This window comes from Stegostoma tigrinum, chromosome 16, assembly GCF_030684315.1.
Source record: "Stegostoma tigrinum isolate sSteTig4 chromosome 16, sSteTig4.hap1, whole genome shotgun sequence".
Classification (NCBI taxonomy): Eukaryota; Metazoa; Chordata; class Chondrichthyes; order Orectolobiformes; family Stegostomatidae; genus Stegostoma; species Stegostoma tigrinum.
The window spans coordinates 49,637,127-49,661,236 of record NC_081369.1 but is presented as its reverse complement, the minus strand read 5'-3'; the positions used below and the strand labels follow the sequence as shown (position 1 = coordinate 49,661,236).

The 24,110-nt window shown below is 40.0% G+C and overlaps 1 protein-coding gene across 4 annotated transcripts in view; it reads left to right on the top strand.

The window, feature by feature from the left end:
• zdhhc7 (zinc finger DHHC-type palmitoyltransferase 7) overlaps positions 1 to 24,110 on the top strand; it is a 68,139-nt gene that overhangs the window by 3,171 nt on the left and 40,858 nt on the right. For 2 of the 4 annotated variants that reach the window (XM_048547218.2, XM_048547219.2), the window contains exon 2: positions 22,954 to 23,098. The exons of the other annotated variants lie outside the window; for them this stretch is intronic. The gene's annotated coding sequence lies outside the window, so the exon portion shown is untranslated. The remainder of the gene's footprint in view (positions 1 to 22,953; positions 23,099 to 24,110) is intronic. 4 annotated transcript variants of the gene reach the window in all.

Here is a 24,110-nt window from a genome sequence, read left to right as displayed (position 1 = left end):
GTTGTAAAATAAATTCATATGAATAGAGATTTACATGATTTTATTTATGAAACATATATGAAGTCTTCCTCCAAGAAATCTGGGTTTGCTGCAGCTTGATTGTAACATAAATAATTTAATTTATAAAGATTTCTTTGATTATATATGATCAATGCACATTTTTAAAACATAGTATAGATAGTTCAGTTAAGTATTTTTCATTGTAAGTACTTTACTCGTCCTTTATTAACTTGCATTGTTCCAAAGCAATGTGATGGAGACTCACCACACAGATCTCTGCTCTGTCATTTGTGGGACAAATTAGAGGATACTGAAGTGGGTTTGGTAATGTGTGGCAGGATGTCAGTAGGAATTTTGCAGAGAGTATGCAGCTACAGAGAAATCTTTTAATATAGCTTGGTTTTATGGTTGCTGAAATGAAGTAATAATAAATAAACTTTGATAATAAAGTGTGAAGCTGGATGAACACAGCAGGCCCAGCAGCATCTCAGGAGCTCAAAAGCTGACGTTTCGGGCCTAGACCCTTCATCAGAGAGGGGGATGGGGTGAGGGTTCTGGGATAAATAGGGAGAGAGGGGGAGGTGGACCGAAGATGGAGAGAAAAGAAGATAGGTGGAGAGGAGAGTATAGGTGGGGAGGAGATAGGTCAGTCCAGGGAAGATGGACTGGTCAAGGAGGTGGGATGAGGTTAGTAGGTAGGAGATGGAGGTGCGGCTTGGGGTGGGAGGAAGGGATGGGTGAGAGGAAGAACAGGTTAGGGAGGCAGAGACAGGCTGGACTGGTTTTGGGATGCAGTGGGGGGAGGGCAGATTTTGAAGCTGGTGAAGTCCACATTGATACCATTGGGCTGCAGGGTTCCCAAGCGGAATATGAGTTGCTGTTCCTGCAACCTGCGGGTGGCATCATTCCATATTGATACCATTGGACTGCAGGCTTTATCCTAGTTATTTGGAAACACTAGAAATAAGAAAGCTACTGGCTCACTCTTTCAACTGTTGGGCATTGTTTTATAATGCTCTGAAGCACCTGAGGACCTTTTTATTATATCAATTCAAGTTGTTGTTTCGACTAAGGAAATAAACAAAGTATGACAGTGAGCCATATCAAAGGAAAGGCGTCCAAAAACTTGGTCAAAGCTGGAGGAATTAAAGTCCTAAGTGAAGAAAACAGACTAAGGAGGCAGAAAGATGCTGGAAGAGAATTCCAGAGTTTGCCGTCTAGGCAGTTGAGACCACAACTTCAAATAATGGAATGATTACAATTGGAAATGCACAAAATGCCAGAATTTGAACAGCATTAATATCTTTGAGAAATGTGAGTCTAGAAGATATTACAGAGATAGAGACAGTGCAAGGCCAGAAAAGGATTTAAAAATTGAGTGAAACTTGTACAAATCACGATCTGTTTGACTGGGAACCAGCATAAGTCAGTGAACACAAAAATGAATAGGACTTGCTTTATCTTAAGATATTGTCATGTTTAAGTAGGGAAGAATATGGGACACCAAGCAGGAATGTGTTGGAGTTATTCAGTCAGATAAACAAAGACATGGTTGAGGGTTTACTGAATTTTATACTTATTTGTCATCTTCTCTTCCTCGTTTATGAGTTGCAATCACATACTTGTAGGCACCGTTAGGGGCTTTATTTCTTATGTCTAGAAGAAACAGAAAATGCTGGTTCAAAAATAAATTCAAAAGCCTGTATAGGGTGATGCGGCTTTACAATATATTTCTGCATAGTAGTTAGATAATGGACAAAATGTCTGTATGCAATGAACTTTGAGTCACAAGTTATGTATGTATTCCAATGTGAATGTTATACAGTGTATGGTCTTGAAAAGTGTTGTGTTGATGGTGGAACAGAATTGCAGTGTTCAGAATTATATTTTTAAAGGGAGATTCTCATTTGAAAATCTGAATTCTTCTCTCAAGAGAAATTATTTTTAATTGCTTGATGATAATTGGCTTGTGTATCTGGAGAGACAAAGATGGGTATGTTGCAGCTTTCTTTGCTAAATCTGTTGTGCAAGAACATTCCCTTGCCTGCAACAAAAATGATTGGGAAGGATGGCTCTCGGTAGAGTTTAATATGTTTTGCTAAGTTCTGGCAGTGGTAAATTCTATAAAATAGGTCTAGAGAGCCTGAGTTTGTGAATTCTATTTATGCTGCACATTTTTATTTGTTTTCCTTTTTGATAATATGTTGAAGCAATTGATGTGATGCAGACACTTGCCTTTACTAATGGTTAGATGACGAAAATAATACATGTACTTAAAAAAAAACGTTGTTTTTGAATCTTTGGACATGATTACAAGGCAGTGATCAAACTAAAAGGTTGTGTATGTTTTTCTTTCAAACCATACGAGAGAACCTAAGATTTATAACTTAGATATCAACCTCAAGCTAAGATTACAAATGTTCGCTGCAGACAAGATTACTTTAATAGCCATTGAAAAAGAATGACAGTATTTATTTTTTGGAGATCACACTTTCAAGCGTGCCCTTAAAGAACATTGCCTGAAGAGTTAGCAAAGGTTTTTCCTTTTTGTACACTAATTACTAACCACTTGATCTGTCTGGAGCGTCACTGTCATATCTCTCTCTCCAAATCTCTCTCTCTCCACACTGAGAGCAATTAGAGTTGGCACAATGAAAATAAATTATAGTAAAATTTAATCATTCCTAATATAAAAGTACACAATTGTTTCGAGTTCTGATGTGTGTGCCTACCTATAATCTGAATTATTCACTTGTTACGACTCATTCTGCATGTACGCTATGCACTGCTGCCTAAAAGAAAATCTATTAACGAATCACATTTCCTGATCTGTTATGATCAAATTTACAAGAGCTAGAGACAGGGGTTTTATTTTGTGTTCAGTCAACCTCTCTGAACATCAGCTGTCAGTAGGATCCAACTCTTTGAGACAGGAAGACATTTGTTGAAGCAAACAAATGACTGAGCCATAGTTACTTACTAGGGATAGCCAATTATGATTGAAACAAAATGTTAATGAGCTATAAAGTTTATGTGTGAGTCACAGAAAAATTACTGTGTGAATGGAATATATGGTAAGATATGATGGCAAAGAAGGTTACCTCAGAGCACAACAGCATCTTGAGCAGTGATAATGGGAACTGCAGATGCTGGAGAATCCAAGACAATAAAATGTGAGGCTGGATGAACACAGCGGGCCCAGCAGCATCTCAGGAGCACAAAAGCTGACGTTTCGGGCCTCGACCCTTCATCAGAGAGGGGGATGGGGTGAGGGTTCTGGAATAAATAGGGAGAGAGGGGGAGGCGGACCGAAGATGGAGAGAAAAGAAGATAGGTGGGGAGGTAGGGAGGGGATAGGTCAGTCCAGGGAAGACGGACAGGTCAAGGAGGTGGGATGAGGTTAGTAGGTAGGAGATGGAGGTGCGGCTTGGGGTGGGAGGAACGGATGGGTGAGAGGAAGAACAGGTTAGGGAGGCAGAGACAGGTTGGACTGGTTTTGGGATGCAGTGGGTGGAGGGGAAGAGCTGAGCTGGTTGTGTGGTGTAGTGGGGCAAGGGGACGAACTGGGCTGGTTTTGGGATGCGGTGGGGGAAGGGGAGATTTTGAAGCTGGTGAAGTCCACATTGATACCATTGGGCTGCAGGGTTCCCAAGCGGAATATGAGTTGCTGTTCCTGCAAGCTTCGGGTGGCATCATTGTGGCACTGCAGGAGGCCCATGTTGGACATGTCATCTAAAAAATGGGAGGGGGAGTGGAAATGGTTTGCGACTGGGAGGTGCAGTTGTTTATTGCGAACCGAGCGGAGGTGTTCTGCAAAGCGGTCCCCAAGCCTCCGCTTGGTTTCCCCAATGTAGAGGAAGCCAAACTGGGTACAGTGGATGCAATATACCACATTGGCAGATGTGCAGGTGAACCTCTGCTTAATGTGGAAAGTCATCTTGGGGCCTGGGATAGGGGTGAGGGAGGAGGTGTGGGGGCAAGTGTAGCATTTCCTGCGGTTGCAGGGGAAGGTGCCGGGTGTGGTGGGGTTGGAGGGCAGTGTGGAGCGAACAAGGGAGTTACGGAGAGAGTGGTCTCTCCGGAAAGCAGACAGGGGTGGGGATGGAAAAGTGCCTTGGGTGGTGGGGTCGAATTGTAGATGGCGGAAGTGTCGGTGGATGATGCGTTGTATCCGGAGGTTGGTGGGGTGGTGTGTGAGAACGAGGGGGATCCTCTTAGGGCGGTTGTGGCGGGGGCGGGGTGTGAGGGATGTGTTGCGGGAAATGCGGGAGACACGGTCAAGGGCGCTCTCGACCACTGTTTATCTAAGCTAATCTCCATATGCCGGCCCAGGAGCGGCATATGGAGATTAACTTTGATAAAAATGAAATGATGCATTTTTGGAAAGACAAATCCGGTTGGGACTTATATACCTTAATGGTAATGTCGTGGGGAGTGTTGCGGCACAAAAAGCCCTTGGAGTGCAGGTTGATAGTTCCTTGGAAATGGAGCCATAGATAGATAAGATGGTGAAGAAAGTGTTTGATATGCTTGCCTTTATTGTCAGTGCATTGAGTGTACGAGTTAGGAGATCTTGTTGCTACTGTACAGGGCATGAGTTCAACCACTTTTTGTATACACTTCAAGCCTCCCTCCTATAGGAAGGATGTTGTGAACTAGGAAGGGTTCTGAAAAGATTTACAAGGATGCTGCCAGGTTTGGAGAGACTGAATAGGCTAGGGCTTTTTTCCGTGGAGTGTCGGAGGCTGAGGGGTGACCTTTATAAAATCATGAGGGGTGGGGGAGTCCAAAAATAGAGACCATATGTTTAAGGTGAGAGAAGAAAGATATAAAAGGGACCTCTGGGACAACTTTTTCACACAAAGGATGATGCATGTATGGAATGAGCTGCCAGAAGAAATGGTGGATGCTGCTACGATTACAACATTTAAAAGGCATCTGGATGGGTATATGAATAGGAAGTATTTAGAGGGATATGGGCCAAATGCTGGCAAGTGTGGCTCGAGTTTTATCGGATATCTGGTTGGCATGGACGAGTTGGACTGAAGGGTCTGTTTCCATAATGTATGTCTCTATGACTCTGACTCTACAAGTAGTTCTGTGAAAGTGATCAATATGGGCTGTCTATCATATTGTGATTAAGTTTGTTCTAAGTTCATTTTAATTCCGTGAATGTAATGCATAATTTCATAACAGCAAATAGTGATTGCATTATACTTTGATCTCTGAAGACTGTAGACTAGATTGGATGTAATGCCAATAAATGTAACATCTTTTGATCAAGTGAACAAATTTTACATTGTTTTTCCTTTCAAACAGATTGTGTCATATGTCTTTATGTTAATAAGAACGTGAAATCAGAATGTATGCTTCCCCAAAGTTAGGGGCGAGAAACTGCCAAAGGAGATGGGTGAAAGCTCACAATAACATGAAAACAAATACAGTACTTTACAGGGTTTTTGAACACTTGCATCACCAGCTGTCTTCCAAATTTGAGTGCTGCAAATCTGCAGTAAACATTAGTTGGAGTGGAAATTTTCATATGCACCTGACTCCATTGATATTTCCAACATCAGACAATTAACACAGAATTGAAGCAATAGAGTAAATATTTAACAAAGAGGAATGTATCTGAAAAAAAATTGTGCCTGATTCCAACAAGTCTTGTCCCCTCTCTGTAGCTGATCACTGCAAAACATAAAAACCAGGCTGCCATTAGGAAACTGCTTTTTCCTGCTTTGGAACCTGCTTCCATCAGCCTCAGATACCAAGATCCAGATTTTCGCATCTCTGACCATGTCAGAATGAAGGCCAAAGGTGGACTGGATTCCAGGATTTTCACCCAATTCCCAGCCCCCACAATTTAAGGATGCTTTTAGCAAGACTGCACTTCTGACCTGGTTGCATTGCAGTCCTCTCTTATTGCTACAACCCTCAAAGTTCAATCAACCAGCCTGTAAAATTATCAGTATTAGTAGCTTTGAGCCCTGGACATCTATTTGCTTTTTGCGAAAATACATTGAGTCATTGACAAAACATTTGGGCAAGTAATGGCTTCTCATAAAGCAGTTAATCAAGCAATTTTTTCTTTTATTCCTGCAATATCAACAAATGAAACTTTTTGTAGGAATCTTGACTGTTCACCTAGTATGCATTGAGGGGTCAGGGGCGAGGTCATACATTGCATTGGAGGTGACATGAGACATGTGTAGTAGTGTGAGCTGTGAGGCCCATCTTGAGACTGTCTCTGAACTGCTTCAGGGTGTAAATTGAGTTTGAATGGGTGTGTTTTTAATTTCTTCTGAAATAGGTCTGCTAAATTATGAATTTTCCTGATTCCACTCCCCTTGTCAGAAATGGAAAATCCTGCCTCAAATGCCTGCTTTCAATACAAGGTATGCAGTGCATTTCCAGAGTCGTTGATTGTGCTTCTGCTGGATTGCAAATGTTGTGACTTGCTGTCCTCTTGTCTTGTGTCGCTTACAAAGGAGGGACTGGCCAGAGGCTTTGCCTTACTCCAACTCCTTCTCTGTTTCTTTGCTTCCCGTTCTACTTTCTTCATTGCCTGCCTCCCTTTGCCCAATTTCCATTACCCCCACTCCCGTGTCTCGTTTTTGCCAGCCATCCCCAGACCCGAGTAAGTCTTTTTGAATAACAGTGTGGATACCTAGTATTACTCCAATAATACTCTGGCTGTTACTTGACAGCAGTGAAAATTGAGAGCCATGTTTTCTCAACAGTTAAAATGGTGGCATAATATTTTGAATGTTGCTTCATTTTGATTTACCCATTAATAATAGGCAGTTTTAAAATCCTGTTCCTGCTGTAACTTTAGAATTTTACAGCTAAGGAGTAGTGGTAACTGAAGACGAAAGGATATGAAAAATAAGAATGAATGGATTTGATCATTCTTGTGGTCTGTATTTAATGTAATGACAGCAAAATTTAGCATGCTAGTTTTCTACACTTCAAAGAGAGATTAGTTTCCTTTATTGTTGTGAACTAGATTTTTTAGTTTAATAAGAAGCTCAAATTATAAATACTAGATCCTGTTTCTGAAGCATATACTTTATGAATTGTTCATGTCATTCAGTGCAGAATTCCTGCTGGCCAACCAGAATTTTGCAAACGCTGACGTTTTGGGCCTAGACCTTTCATCAGAGAGGGGGATGGGGTGAGGGCTCTGGAATAAATAGGGGTCCGGAGGGAGGAGGTAACTTCTTCAGGTTAGGCATCCCTGGAAGAGGCTTCGCAGTGAGGTTAAAATTGTATCAGTGATAATGGGAACTGCAGATGCTGGAGAATCCAAGATAATAAAATGTGAGGCTGGATGAACACAGCAGGCCCAGCAGCATCTCAGGAGCTCACCCCATCCCCCTCTCTGATGAAGGGTCTAGGCCCGAAACGTCAGCTTTTGTGCTCCTGAGATGCTGCAGGGCCTGCTGTGTTCATCCAGCCTCACATTTTATTATCTTGGATTCTCCAGCATCTGCAGTTCCCATTATCACAGAATTTTGCAAAGCTGTTTCTATTCTATTGTGATGGTAAAGACTAGCTGAATTGTATGAAAGTAACTTAGGATGCATTCCAAATTGAGTGACTAGCTAGAGACATTGAAGTACTACACTGACGTTGGTTTCACGGAATGTGTTCTTACTTTTTGATTGATATTCTCGAGGGTTTTCATTTCATTCCGCCTTCAAAAGCATAATCAGTTTAAAACTAAAGACTTTCATATCTTTTTGGCGACTGAAGATTTCCAAGGACTTTGTCTTGTGATTCCATGTGAACTTCTTTCTGTGAAGACTGATGTGAATATAGGGTGATAAAGCTTCTTTTCCATGCATTAACTCAGTGTCAATATTAGCACAATGATAGTACTATTTCTTCTGAGCCAGATAATCAAGGGGTTAAGCCCCACTTGAGAACCTTGAGCATATTATGCAGGTAAATACCACAGTGCAGTGCTGAGAGACTACTTCAGGAAGAGGCACCATGAATGTTGAACTGAGGCCCTGGGTGCCTTTCTAGTACATATAAAATATTTTATGTATATCTTCCATTGTTACTTGTGGATGCTTCTGTGCAAATTAGTTGTTGCATTTTCATGTGTTGCAAGTGTGATTCATTTCACTGGTGATTAATGCTCTTAGATGCCCTGTGACTTGGATGGCTGCTATATAAATGCAGATATAGTAATTTCCCTTTCTTAGTTGGCTTCATTGATATGCAAACCATCTGGCTGTGGTAACTGCCTCGCAGATTTAAGAAACTAAATGACAAATATTATTTCACTTATTTTGGGATATGACAGTACAATAGAATCAAATAAAATATTAGGAATCAGAAATGGGGAGAGAATCAAAGCCTACACTTTGTATCCACATTCTATTTACCTGACCATGGGGTTGATTAAAACTTTGCCGTTGCATTTACAGTGTTCAGAACAAAATTGTTTATGACACATTACTTCCTAAGTTTTCCTTTCAAAACATTTACCTTGATTTTCGTTAACTGTATTTTGCAGTTAACTATGCAGCAGCTGCTGCTTCATCTACCAGTGTGTGGATGATCTCCAGAAGTTAGCTATTTATATAGCTGATACATTAAATGTATTCTTCACTTAATGGAGCTTTAAATGTGCTTTAAACAGATTGTCCTGGCATCATCAAATATCAGAGAACAGGTGGGATTGTATATCAGACATTGGCATAGCTTTGGGTTCTGTTGTTGGTTTGCAATGAGTGATGATTTAGGTTGGAGTTTCAACTATATGGTTCCTTTATGAAAAGTTATTTTAATTGCCCTGCTCAAACATGCCATGACACTGAGGCATTGGGGATTGAACATGGATCTTCTGGTTGAGATTTAAGGACACTGCTACCAATCATACAGAAAAAAAATTTAAGGCATTTTAAGTGCATGTTGCATTTCTGTGATCCTTTGTGTTTATTTAAAAATCACCGTAACAGAAGTCCACCCAAATAGTTTTATATATTTAAAAATCATTTTCTGTCATTTAAAATAGTATTGATTTAAGAATACCTGCCATTCTGTTGTAAATGAATTTTCACCCATAATTGGCTTGCCAGCACCTGGACCTTTAAATCAGTCTAAATCAGAAATAATGGGAACTACAGATGCTGGAGAATCCAAGATAACAAAGTGTGAAGCTGGATGAACACAGCAGGCTATGCAGCATCTCAGGAGGGTCTAGGCCCGAAACGTCAGCTTTTGTGCTCCTGAGATGCTGCATGCCCTGCTGTGTTCATCCAGCTTCACACTTTGTTATCTTAAATCAGTCTGGGCTGTTTTTCTTGAGGTGGGAGGAGGCTGGGGGGCCAAGGCTACCTGCCTGCAAGCAACAGGTAGCTAATTTGCCTAATTAATGATACAATAAGGCATATTGTTAGATAACAAAGTGTGGAGCTGGAATAACACAGCAGGCCAAGCAGCATCTCAGGAGCACATATTGTTAGGCCTTGTTAGGAAATTTCCTGCAGGACTTAATGTGCCCAAATGCTTGGGAGCCCAGTGAACCTGCCTGGAGGCAGTGTTCCATTTACAGACTGCATTACCAGTGTTCCAGGCTTGCTCACAGATACTCTTTATTTTCTGCAGCTACAGGCCACCAATGAAGCAAATCCTGGCTCAGCTGCTGCAGGCTTTTTTTTAGTGTTGAAAAAAATCAGAAAGCGGGTTTCTCTATCTTAGGGCATCTGCTGCCTCACCTAAAAGGCAGCTTGCTGTTCCTTCAATACCAGAGAGTCTGCTATCAGCTCTCCATCATCATGAGCCTCCTTGACCAGTTTAATTAAACACAAGCCCACGGTGTGTCCAATAATTTTCCAAATCGAGAAAAATCTCAACTGTCGGCAGCCTTCGGATCGGAATTGGAAACTGACGCTTGAGTTGATGCCACAGAATGTTTTTTTTAAATGTTCAACCAGTGTCACTAAATTATCAATCTCATTGTAGTTTACATCCAAACATTTGGGATTACGTCACAAATAGTACCTTATACAAAACTGCAAGATGAGCAACTATACAGAGGTTTTTAGATACTATTCATAAGACATAGTTGCCAATTTGTACATGCCAAGATCCACCAACAACAGAATTCTTCGTGCTGTCCTGGGCTGTCAACTGAGATACGTGGTTAAGTCTAGGGATAGACCCATGACCTTATGACTCAGCGACAAGAATACCACAGTGAACCTATTTGTTTCTGTTCCTTACCATTGAAATTCTTGAAGAAGCAAAAAGGAAACTCTGCAACATGCTTTTCAGGAAGTGTTCTGCTATTATAGTACCCTTGTTTAAAAAAAACAATATTTCACTTCTAAGGGGTTGGTTGTCACTTGGAAAATCACCATCTAATTTAGGCTACGCACTCAATGTTTATGGTACTTATAAATAATGACAAAAAGCCCTTTATATCTATCATAAACTGCCTAGGAAATAAGATCAAGCTGTAAGTCAGCAAGGTGGATGGTTGCTACGTGGGAGTGAATCCAAGGTAGTAATGTTATTTGAATCTCACTGATGTCAAAGATCATCAGTTGTAGTTAGTAGCTATATCTAGGGCGGCACGGTGGCTCAGTGGTTAGCACTGCAGCCTCACAGCGCCAGGGACCCAGGTTCGATTCCAGCCTCGGGTAACTGCCTGTGTGGAGTTTGCACATTCTCCCTGTGTCTGCGTGGGTTTCCTCCGGGTGCTCCGGTTTCCTCCCACAGTCCAAAGATGTGCAGCCTAGGTGGATCGGCCATGCTAAATTTCCCTTAGTGTTCAGGGGTGTGTGGGTTATAGGGGGTCTGGGTGGGATGCTCCAAGGGGCGGTGTGGACTTGTTGGGCTGAAGGGCCTGTTCCACACTGTAGGGAATCTAATCTAATCTAGACTAGATTTGAGCTGTGAAACCATTGCTGGATATCCATTGCTGTATTTAAACAATCAGCTTGCTGGAGTTCACGTGAAGTTTGTGTTCCTTCTGGGATAGACACGTGTGGTTATATAGCTTAGTTCTATTGATATGTGATGTTATACATACAGAAGATTAAATTCCTAAATATTTAGATGCATTTTTAAAAAGTGGCAGCAGGTAGCATGGTTTTAAGAGAGAGGGATCACACTTGTTTTTGAGGGTTCTATGAGGAAGCTGGGGAGGTGGGAAAGTGCAGAGAATGTATTGTACTTGAATTTTCAGAAAGTGTTTGACAAGGGAGAATTGTTGAAGATTAAAGGATTTGGAGATAGTGCAGGATAGGTGGAATAGGTGTTAAAGACAGCTTTTCAGAGTGGCCGAAAATGGATTATTGTGCCCTATACAGACCTGTTCGTCAGCTGTTTCTGTTCAAAGTAGTAACTTTTACAAGAGGGGGCAGTGCCATAATTTGCAGACAATAGGAGGTGTAATGGTCTAAATTGTGCAGTCAGCAGAAAAAGGTCAGTTCTTGTTGCTGACTGGATTTCTGCATTCAATCACAAATGTGCAGATTCTAAAAGCACCTGTCTGTTTTGCATACTAATGACAGCAAACTTGGACAGGTTTGCAATCGTTACAACCAAAGTTTTGTGGAAACATTATTATGAGGAAGCAAAGGTGGCTGCAAGAGAATATTGATAAGATGGTGAAGGTTGGAAAAGTGACATCTAGAATTGATGCTTGTAAATGAGAAATGAAAAGTTACGTTTTGAATAGAAATAATTATTTTTGATGAGGGCTGTAGAGCAGAGGAACTTGAGTATTAGGTTAGGAGGACATGAAGAGCAGCACTTCAAGTAGGTGCAGCAATGAAAAAGATCGAGAGGTGTAAAGTATAAAATAAAAGTTGAGAGGAAACCTTAGCGAGATTATGGTTGGTGAACTTTATGAAATGTAGGCTTACATACTATGCAAAGGCCATACAATGTTATTCTGATGAAAGGTTTTCGACCTGAAGCATTAGCTCTATTTCGACATCCTTAGACGCTTCCAGATCCTGCTGATATTTCCAGTATTTCTTATTATTTAAGATTTTCAGTATCCGAAATATGTTGGTATTGTTTTCATAATGACGATTCCTGCTAAGATGAAAACTGGTACTGTTTCTATTCAAACAAATGAGGTGATGGGGTAATTTGATCATAATGTTTAAAGTAATGGGATGAAACACAGTAAATAGAGAGGTTCAATAATTGAAGAATTTAGCATATAGGGATATTGTTATAACATTCCATGTAAGAGATTTATTCTAGTGAACACAGTAAGGTGTAATATACATGCTTGTGAGATTGTGAGGTGCATTACTGAAATTACTGTTTGAAGTAGTACAGGGACCATGAAGAATTGAAGAATTGTTTGGATAGACAGTCGGAGACAAGAAATGAAGGGATATCAGATGGAACGAACACCAGGATGACTGGTGATGTGGGAGAAAAACACTGAGAGTGGTGGTTAGACTGAATGCTTATTTCTCTGTAGTTTCTATGTAATTTCATGTAAGTGGTGTTCTTGAACTATTTATGACTTGACATTGAAGTGCTCTGATAATTGATTATTCTATTACTGCATAATTTTGGGTACTTGAATAGTGATAACACTCAACATTGCAATTACAAATGTTGGCCTTTCTAATTTCAGTTTTATCAGGTGGGACTATTTAAAGCTGCATATAGCACTAGGATAAACTACAAGTGAGAACCACTGATGGTGGTAACAGTTTGAACAAATAGGTTGAGTATCATACAAGTATACTACACAACATATTGGCACATCAAAAAAACACGTGTTTGTTTTCACTGCAAATTGAATTTGAGCTAGTAATCATAATGATTACATTTTGCATGTGTTCTGGAAGCAATTTTTGTATCTTCTTCTATGGTACATCGTGAAATTGCAATTCAGTTAAAATAAAATCAGGAAATAAAACCTAGCCTAATAGCAGCCACATAACCACTGTCGATTGTCATAAAAAAATCTTCTAGCTCACTAGTGTCCTTAAGGAAAGGAAATTTGTCGCCCTTACCTGGTCTGACCTACAAGCGACTTCACACCCACAGCAATGTTATTGACTCTTGACTGCCTTCTGGTCCAAGATGGTGGCGGAGTAGGGCTCGTGTCCTGGAACTCGTGTGCTCCAACCACTTCTACATTTTTCTCCCTCCTGTCTTCTTTTTTCTATTTACTTAGCTCATCCCAACCTTGATGGCATTTGAGGCGGCGCGAGCCGAGCATGCTGACCTCAAGCAGGACCCAGTGTGGAGGAGACTGAGTCCCTACTTCCTTTCTCGTAGCAAGCACAGGACCTGGATTTGGTGGCTGCTACATCGGCAAAGTAGGCTCAGCAGCAAAAGACAACACCTGAAGATGTCATTGTTGGTTGGGTCCGGCACTGGCAGTGACCTAGCAGTGTTGGAAGAGCATCGTGGTAATATTGATGAAGTGGGCTCAGCAGTGAGAGACGTGACTCTGACATCGGTTGGTCCAGTGCAGGAGGTGGTGGCGAAGTATCAGCCGAGCAGCAGCAACTTCCACTGTTTGTTGGGTCCAATGTAGATGGTGGTCAAACGATTGCGGAGGGAGCAGAACAGGCATCGTTGATGTCAGTGAGCTGGCTTGGGACTGATCGACTGTCTTCAAGCTATATGTTTCTTTTCTTTTCCCTTATTTTAAAATTATTCAAAATGATGCCATTTCATGGCGATAAATGAAAGCTTTTCACTATATTTTATCGCATTCCTACTGTAAAATACACGTGACAGTAAAATCAAAATCAAATGGTCCCAGCAAACCATTTCAGATCAAAGGCCACTTATGACCAGGTTATAAATGCTGACCCAGCCAATGAACCCCACATCCTGCGAATGAATTATTAAAAAATGGAGTTAGTTTGGCATAGGGTTAGTTTGGCATCAATTCCCCACTTGCAGTACGCCTCAAGATTAACTTGTAGCAGTGGCCATCAACATCTTCACTGCCACTTTCTCGCCAGCCTCACTTGTGGTAATAATTACAATAATTCACTGAGATTTTTCTTTTACATGTTACTGGTTAAAGACTTTGGATTCTGTTCCCTCAAAGAGCTTGGCATTCGTGGTGATGTGTAAGACCACACCCAGGAGTCACAGCTGGATTAGCCCATTCAAACTAAGAGCACTTATATTTTAATGAATCAAGACGAGGTGACACAGAGTTGGCTCAGTTCACCAAACAAGCTTCAACACGATTAACTCTATTTGGGCACCACTGTTACAGGGAAGAAATACACCCTTCAGTCACACAAAAATAAGAAAATATCAACAATACTGCTCCAATATCACCCGAAAAGGAAAAAAAAATACAGCGAGTTCCCTGGGACACAAGTGCAAAGCAGTCTGTTCCAAGAAAGGATCACTGATCCCGAATCGCTGACTCTTATTTCTCTTCACAGATGCTGCCAGACCTGCAGATCTTTCCTGCAGTTTCAATTTTTGTTTCTGATTTCCAGCATTCATAGTTCTTTCAGTTTTTATTTTACAAAGCAAACAAGGGGAGTTGATGGCCTTATGGTATTATCACTGGACTGTTAACCCAGAGACCCAGATAACAACATTCTGGGCACCCAGGTTCGAATCCTGCCGCAGCAGATAGTGGAATTTGAATTCAATAAAATATCTGGAATTAAGAATCTAATGATGACCATGAATCCATGGTCGATTGTTGGAAATACCCATCTGGTTCACTAATGTCCGTTTGGGAAGGAAACTGCCATCCATACCTGGTCTGGCCTACAAGTGACTCCAGACCCACAGCCATGTAGTTGATTCTGAACTGCCCTCTGAGCAATTAGGGATGGGCAATAAATGCTGCCACGCCTCATCCTGTTAATGAATGAAAAAAGATAATAAAATGTGAGGCTGGATGAACACAGCAGGCCAAGCAGCATCTCAGGAGCACAAAAGCTGACGTTTCGGGCCTAGACCCTTCATCAGACTCTGATGAAGGGTCTAGGCCTGAGATGCTGCTTGGCCTGCTGTGTTCATCCAGCCCCACATTTTATTATCTTGGAATCTCCAGCATCTGTAGTTCCCATTATCAATGAATGAAAAAAATTAGTTTGTACACAGAGGAGTAGTTCCTTGCCTTGCCTCTCACTTACACAGTGGTGACAGTCAAGCTGCCTCAGTTTAATGGGCAGTGAAAAAGTTTATCCAAAAGTACAGTAGGATATTAATCAATTGGACCAGTGGGCCGAAGAATGACAGAAAGAGTTTAATTTAGATAAATGTGATGTGTTACATGTCAGTAAGACAAACCAGGGCAGGACTTACACAGTTACTGGTAGGGCCCTGGGAAGTGTTGTCGAACAGAGATCTGCGGTGCGGGTACGTAGCTCCAAGAAAGTGGCAATATAGATGGACAGGGCAGTGAAGGAGGTGTTTAGCATGCTTGGCCTCATTGGTCAGATTGTTGAGTACAGGCGTTGGGATGTCATGTTATGGCTGTACAAGATGTTAGTAAGGCCATATTTAGAGTGCTGCAACAATTCTGGTCACCCTGCTGTGGAAAGGATGCAAAAAGAGTTTCACAAAGATGTTACCCAGACTGGAGGCCTTGAGTTACAAGGAAAGGATGGGACATTTTTCCCCCGGCGCGTAGGGACTTCAGCATCTGCAGTTCTTGCTATCTCCACTCAAGTTTCAATTCAAAGTGTTTATCTTACAATGGCAGTCTCCATTGTATTCTGGATCCCTAACCTCTTCTAACTTGAAAAATAACAGTTGGTCCAGGGTTAAAGAAGAACATTATGCCTGAAACAACATGTGATTATAAAAAATGACAGAAAATAAGACAGCAGGTCCTGTTGAATTTATTAAGTCAATTATTTATTGGTCACGTAGAAACAGAATAAACCATTCAGTCATTTTGAGCGTTTCTGTCTTTCACTTAGAATATGACTCATCTGTACCTCATTCGTCTTTCCGCCTTTGCTTCGTAAGCCTCAATACCTTACCAAACAAAAATCTGTCTGTCTCTGTACTTAAAATTTAATTTGACTTACTTCACCATTAAGCTGTGGGGTACTAAGTTCCAGATTCAGATACCATTTGTGTGAAAGATGTTTCCTGCTTTCATTTCTAAATTGTCTCGATCTAATTTTAAGAATATACCCTCTAATTTAGCATTTCCCGATTAGAGGAAATCATTTCTCCGTATTTATTCTGTCGAGTCCCTTTTCTCATTTAAAAGGCTTCACTAAATCACTACTTAACATTCTAACCTGTCGGAAGCACAAATCAAGTTCTAACCGTGTTCATCAATTAACCCTTTGAATGCTGATATGGTTCTTACAAGGTCTTTAACTCCTGAGATTCCACGCTCAAAGCTGAAAGCAGTACTTCACGTGAAACCTGTCCACTCATCCTAATATGTTTCTTGGGAGAGTATCTGTTTATGGTAAAATATTCTATAGCAGAAGATAAATTGTTAAATTTTGGGCAACTAGGATGCTGCATGTTTCATCACAAATGGTTTGAGGTATAAAAAATACAAGACATTATTAAAAAGGGAAAATTTGTGAACGGACTAGTGCACAATAAACCTCTGTTATTTTACTTGTGCTTTAAACCTGAAGACACCCTGATGGTAGCTTGCGTAGGAAATCTGTGATCTTTTAGTGACATCATGAATGGAAACAGTTGTGGGCAACACTCAATTCATGACATCATTTGAAACCAACAACTACTTGCATTTATATAGCTCCTTTTAATATAGTAAAACATTGCACAGTAATTCACAAGTGCATAATCAAAATTTGACAGCGAGCCACTTAGGAGATTTTAGGGTATATAATCGAAAACTTAATCAAGGAGGTAGGTCGCAAGGAACATTTTCAAGGAGGAAAGAGCAATATAAGGAGAGAATCCCACCGTTAAGACCATGGCAACTGGAAGCACGGCTATCAATGGTGCAGCAGTTAAAATTAGAGATGGTTGGAAGAACTGAGAAATGCACATACCCGAGAAGGTTAAAAATGTAGAAACATGATAAATATGCAACACAGGGACATCCCTTTAGCTCATTGTGTCCCTGCCAGCTAGAACAAGCTGCCTTGCCTTCACCAACTTTACAGTCTGTAACCATAGGTTATACCATTTTGAACGTTTCCAAGTTTCTTTTTCAAAGTAATGAGATTTTTTATTCAAAGCAACAAAGATTTTTATCTTTGCTACCCTTTCAGAACATGACTTCCTGTTCCTCACCATCCTCTAGGCGACTGAAATCAATTCTTTTCAATTCGATTTTAATCTTTTTACAAATTCTACAAGTTCCCTCTATGATCTCTGGTTGTTGACCTTCCTCCTAAAGGAGCTGGTTGTTGATGTCCAATCCATAAAGCCTCCATATAATTCTGTACATTTCAATTAAATCTCTCCTCCGCCTCCTCTTCCAAAACCCAAAACGTGATCAAGGAGGTAGGTCTTAAGCAGCATTTTCAAGGAGGAAAGAGCAATCTAAAGAGAGAATCCCAACGTTTAAGATCATGGCAACTGGAAGTACCCCAACCTACTTAATCTTTAGCTAAAAAGTTGTATTATTGGTAATATTTTCATAAATCTCCTCTATATCCAATGTAGTGTAGTCATATTCTTTTTATAATGTGGCAACTTTAACTGTTCTCTATTTGGTAGGTCTGGCTGTTCCTTAGCTGTTGCTTAACCCATGTTGTGCAGTTCCAGCAGTGTTCCCTTACTTTCATGCTGTACTTTGGTTAATGGAGATAAATATCCAGTATGATTTGACCTTAACTGTCCTTCATGGATCTTTGGACACACCTCCCAAATATATCTATTCCATCACCTATCTCTATATCCCAGTGTTTTGGTATATTCACTTGCTTTGTCTGCGTTACCTCTAACTTCTTGGTTGAATGCCATTTGTCACGATACCATTTGTAGATGGTGCTGGATAAAAAGGTTAGTGCATTAGGAAAGACTTAGAGTTTAGGGTAATAAATAAAAGCATGGCTGGATGATTGGTTAATGGATGTAAGTCAGGGTTTTGGGATAAATTGGCATTTTCAATTTGTCAAGCTGTAAAGGCAGGCTGAAAGAATCAGCACTGGAACCTCAGCTATTTGCAGTATATTAATGACTTGGATGAAGAGAATGAGAATCTATCCAAGTTTGCTAGTGATTTAAAAAAAAACAAAATCGGACTATAAGTCCTGAAAAGAAATTTCTTTACTGGATGTTGCATTTTAGAATTGTTTTTGCTGCTTCAATTTCAAGTACCAGATAATTTGTCATTTGGCACTGCTTTGCAAACTTTGTCTCACTATGGCCCCATTTCAAGGCTTGAAAATTGTCATGACTCTTCAAAAGCAAACAGGGAGCTAGGGAAAATGGGCAGACCTCTGCGGCAGCAATTGCTGCTTTGGTGTGCCACACCCATTTTGGGAATCTGTCTTGAGGTCTCTGTTGGAATTTTTAGCAAGTGTCTTCGCATTCACATTTCAAAAACTTCAGTTTTCTTTCATAGGGTTTTACTTATTACAAGGCAACATGTGGAGTATATTAAATCAACACTTAACACAGCCCTTATCAAATGAAAGACATCCTTTTATTTTACACTGGTGGGAAGATAAACTCTGTTGGTAAATCACTCTCTAATGGTAGAGATTCAAGTGGTTTATTCACTAGTCTACAATGACAGTGCCCCTCACACAGATGTTATTAAAAAGAAATGAAATTTAGGACATCACAATAATGATACAGAATGGGTACTATCCTGAAATCTAACTTTTAAAAAATGGATGCCATTCTCACAACCAAATAACCCCAGACAACATCCATTCATCCTGTCCCAGAAGGAGCTGAAATCTTTCACAGAACGATCAGGTTGGGAACCAGGGACACCTCGCCTTGATGGAATGTGTTGATTTCAGTTTTAGAAATATCATCACTGAGTGTCTGTCTAGTACAGATTTGCAGGATCCAAAGTAGGTACTAAATGTTAACCATCCGGCAGGACACCCTTAAGAGATGTATTTGTGATATTGTTCACTAGAACGACAACACATCTCCAATATCCCTCTCTGATGAAGGGTTTAGGCCCGAAACGTCAGCTTTTGTGCTCCTGAGATGCTGCTGGGCCTGCTGTGTTCATCCAGCCTCACATTTTATTATCTTGGTCATCTCCAATAAAGTTGTTTTGCTGTTTTGGCACTTTGAATGCATAGTGTCCAAGAATCGTTTAGCATCATGATTGCTGTTCACCTCAAAAGTCTCACTTCTTAGAAAGTGTGGGTTTATTTATGCTGATAGTAGGGATACAAAAAAACATTTTGGTTTTCATGAAACTTCTAATGTTCATTTTCAAAGATACTCAAATATATTCATTCAGGGAATATGAAAAGGCACCCTGTAGGTGTCTTTAGGACGCCTGTAGGTGTCAATTTGGAAGGCAAGGGAGCTGTAGTGCGAGAATAAGGAGAAGCCATGCTATACTTGTGCAGGGCTTTGTTGAGACCATGGTAGACAAACAGGAGGCTGGAAGAACACAGCAAGCCAGGCAGCATCTGGAGGAAAGGAGCAGTCAATGTTTCAGGTAGAACTGTTCTTCAGGATCCACATAGTGCCTCAGCTTCTGATCCTGAGGGATCAAAAATATCTGTCTATGCCAGCCTTCGGTGTACTCAACGACAGGCTATGATTTTTCTACTCATCCCAGTCCTAAAAGATTAACATTATTGAGACCATACCTGGAATGTGATGCACATTTTTGGTCTCAGTATCTAAAGAACAAAATACCTCCCTTGGAATGAATGGCCATTCTATTGGTCCTGGGATGAGTGAGTTGACTTACGATGTTATGCCAACTAAATTTGGCCTATACTGTGAAGTTTTGAAGAATGAAGTGATCGCATTGAAATGTGCACGATTCTAAACGGGTGTGATATAGAGGCTGTTTCATCTGGCTGGGTCATCTAAAACATGGTAACCCAGCCCTAACATTTACGTGTTAGTCTTTTAGGGCGGAGATGAGCAGAAATATCACACTCAGTTGATGAGTACATCCACGGCTGATACGGACAGATTTTTTGATGCCTCAGAATCAAAAGTTGAGGCAGTATGTGGGGAAAATAGAGTTGAAGCAGAAGATCAGCCATGGCTGTATTACATCTGCAGTGTGGAGTCTTGTTTAAAGTACAGTTCATTACACTCTATGTTAAATAGTTCAAACATCGCAACCTCATTGGCCCTACATGTTATTCCCTCAAGAAATTCAATCAAGGCACATAAACTTTAATGTAGCAATGCCATGTGGACTATCCTTAATCAATTTGTGCATTTCTGAACAATTTATGCTGTTCCTCAGAACTTTTTCTGGTAATTTGTCCACTACTGAGGTTAGGGTGACTGGGCTAGAATTACTTGTTCTATCCCTTCATCTTTCTTTAAATAATGCTAAAACATTGGAAATTTTCTGGCCATCTAACACCATGCTTGGATCAAGAGATGACTTGAAAAGAGTACATTCAGAGCCTTCACTTACTCTTCCCTTGTTTCTTCTCCCAACCTGGGATACATTTCATCCGAGTGTGGTGATTTGCACAGTTTCAGAGTTATTAAACTGCTTGTTTATGCCATTTAATATTTTTCTTTTCTCCTCAGCTGTAATATCTACATTGTTACGTGAAGGTAGATGTGAAGTATTTATTAAGAACCATGCCTTCTGCCTCTAAATGTGAATGATCTTTTTGTTTTTCAGTGGCTATACTCTTTCCTTAGATTTCCTGTCACTCGTTATGTATTAATAAAACATCATTGGGTTTTCCTTGCTAACAATATGTTTTTACATCCTTCATTTGCTTTTCTAATTTCCTTTTTAATTTCACCCTCACACTTACAACAGTGCCCTGTGCACTCTATTGAACTCTTGGTACCTGACATGGCAATTACTTTTTGCCTTATTGTATTCTGTATGATCTTTGATATTCAAAGGATATCTTGAGTTCCGAGCTCCACACCCTTTCTTTACGGAAACACATTTGTTTTGAACTGTCTGGAACACCTCGTACTTGAGGCACCATTCCAACATCTCTAGAACAGTTGAATGAGAATTGATGACTTGTTCAAAGTTGTGCACCCATCCACCTATTTCCACGCTCAGTGTCCTACGAAGATTCTGCCATATGTTACCGAATTCGCGTTCAAGAGAGCTGGATTAATAACCTAAAGAATATTAGCTGAAATCCCTGAATGTAAATTTTAAGAATTTTAGTCTATGTAAAAGCAAACTTGTAGATAAATGAGCCTCACTCAGTTACAATCATCATAAAGGTATTGAATGATCAAACTCCAGGTGGTTCACAAACATCTTTTAAGCAATGAAACCCATTGTCCTTAGACAATATGGCTGACCAAGGACTGCTGTCCTTTTAACAAGTGTTAAGTAGTGGTTAATAAGTAGAAAGAAAATATGGATTATTCTTGTATTATGCATCACTTAATTGTTATAACTGATTCCTTTAATGGATTGAAATTTTTTTAGAAGTAAGAAGTATGGACCGAAACTGAAGACTGTAGTCATTTGACTACAAATTGTGGTAATTTTTGAGACACCTGTGTGGAGTAAACAAAGATATCTGCATTGAAATTATCATATTTATATAAAGATATTGAAACCAGTCAACTAAGTTGGCATCATAAATTTGCGTCTTCTGTTTAAGGTCCATAAGCGTGATAGTTTTGCATATCGGGAGGTGAAAGGCTAGTCTGACAGTTGGCCATTTTGAAAGACAGTGAAGCTAGATTCCAGAATATATGTTGAAGTATATTTCGACACTTATGTGGCAGAGCAGAGAGAAGCACGTGGATCCATAACAACAGAACCTGCAAGAGATAGTAAGAACTGCTGATGCTGGAGTCAGATAACACAGTTTGGAGCTGGAGGAGCACAGCAGGCCAGGCAGCATCAGAGCAGCAGGAAAGTTAACGTTTCGGGTCGGGACCCTTCTTCATTTCTGTTATTTATAACAAAACCTGTAAGCCTTGTTTTCTCGCTGTCCCTGCCTGATCTCTCAGAATCTTGGAAAAATAGAGCCTGGCGACAAAACAAAAACTCAGGAAAGCATCCATTAGTTAAGATATCAACAGATTCTGCTGCAGCTGTGGATATATGTCAGTAATTAACCAAGTGTATTCTTTAACATCTCAAAGACTGTAACGACTTTGAAACAACATGGTCTTCATTTTCACTGTCAGCACCAGACCTAGTTCCTTTTAAACTTATCACTCATGTTCATGTGGGTTTGATATCACATTTTTATTTTTTTTTCTTGCTGTCGGTTGGTTATAAAATTTCTCTTCCTTTCATTCAGTGAGACGTTAGCAATTGTTTTCTTCATTTTCCAGTGCGCTACATTTGAAGTGTGATAGCTGTGTACTTAAAAATATTATTGGTTGTAACCAACTGAGGAGCTTTTAAAGAGAGAAGGTGATTCATCTGCCTCACGTGGTTGTAACAGAAGTTGGTTGTCAGTTCATCCAGAAATTGGCAACAAATGCTGGCCTTGCCAATGCCCCACATCCTGAGAATGAATGACAAGTTTGTATTGCCTTAATATATTGCAGTAGGGAGATTGGAAGTAGAGCACATCATTGTGAAGAAAATGGCTTGGTACATTGTTGATCACAGAACAGGACAATGAAATGTACAGAAGAACACATAGCAGCTGGTAGGAAAAAGAAATTGTGTAATATTGGTCAGAGGTGTCATGAACTAAAATTATTGCAGCACTGTGCCCTCAGGTCTAGACACTAGCTAATTTGGTGGAAGGAATAGTCAGTGCTTCAGGTAAACTGAAGATGTTTGAAATTCTAAATTAGCTTAAATCTAATGCATTAATCATTGACAGTCCAAATTAAGTTTCAGACTTGCGTCTTATTTTGGTCATCAACCTAATTTCAGCTCCTTATGTTTCACAGAAAAATTGGCCAGTGTTCTCACTGATCTCCAGTGGCTTTGGGCAAATTTGAGTGGATAAGACCATTGGCAGTGAGGAGCAGTTTAAATGCTGAAGGCAGAAGTGAACATGAACATTAGATGTCTACAGTGTAAAATGAATTAAAAGTGAGTAGTTCACTGGAGTATATTTTGAGAAAATACAGAATTTGTATAATTTTGAGAAGGATTTTAATTTGGAAATATAATTGATATAAACTTTAAGCAAACCCATAGAATTTAAGTGTGATTGCTCTTCACGTTAATCTTTACATTGTTTATTGCTGCCTAAGATTAACCTGCATGATCCTGACTGTGGAATTTATGCTTTGTAATTCACTTATCTGGTGATTACATTTTTTTTATATTACATCTCTGAAAGCTACTAGAGTTTTGCCTGAGAACAGCTGAGAAATAATATCTGTAAAAAAAAACTTAATTTTTCTAAAGTGAAAACAAGTGAAAAAAATGGAAATGTGTCTAGCAAAAAGTAAATTTAAAGGGGATTACTTCTGGAAGTGTATATTTAAAACAAACTCATGCATGATTTTTTAGGCTGCAATGCTGAAAATGGAACCTGACATGCTTAGGAATGGTCACTGACCCAAAATGTTGACTCTGATTACTATCTGCAAAAGCTTCTAGAACTGCTGAGCCTTTCCAGATATTTCTGTTTTTGTTTCTGATTTCCAGCATCCACAGTTCTTAAGTTTTTCTTTTATGCTACGCACACAGTGGCAGTCTGTAGAGTTTTTGATCTGTATTCGTAGACTTTCTGCTAAAAAAAACTTTGGAGTTATTGATTATGGCAATGGACTGGCAATCGTGAGTCATGAGTTAAAACATGAACAGAGAATCGAACCAATCTGGTGATTTGTGGGCAGTCACTGAAGAATGTAGCCATAAAATCTGCTGGAACCTAGTCTGTTTGTCAGTGGTGCTTCCAGAACAACAACCACCTCATTTGCTTTATGCATGAATCTCATCCCTGTTACATGCTTGACTTTTGAAGCCCCATAAAAGCATTGCATTTAATTATCAAATCTAAAAATTTTAGGGGCAATGAGCCTGAGCAACCAATGCAGTCTCTTTACATATTGTGCTGCAAACCTTTACCTCTTAAATTTGTATCAGCTTCACT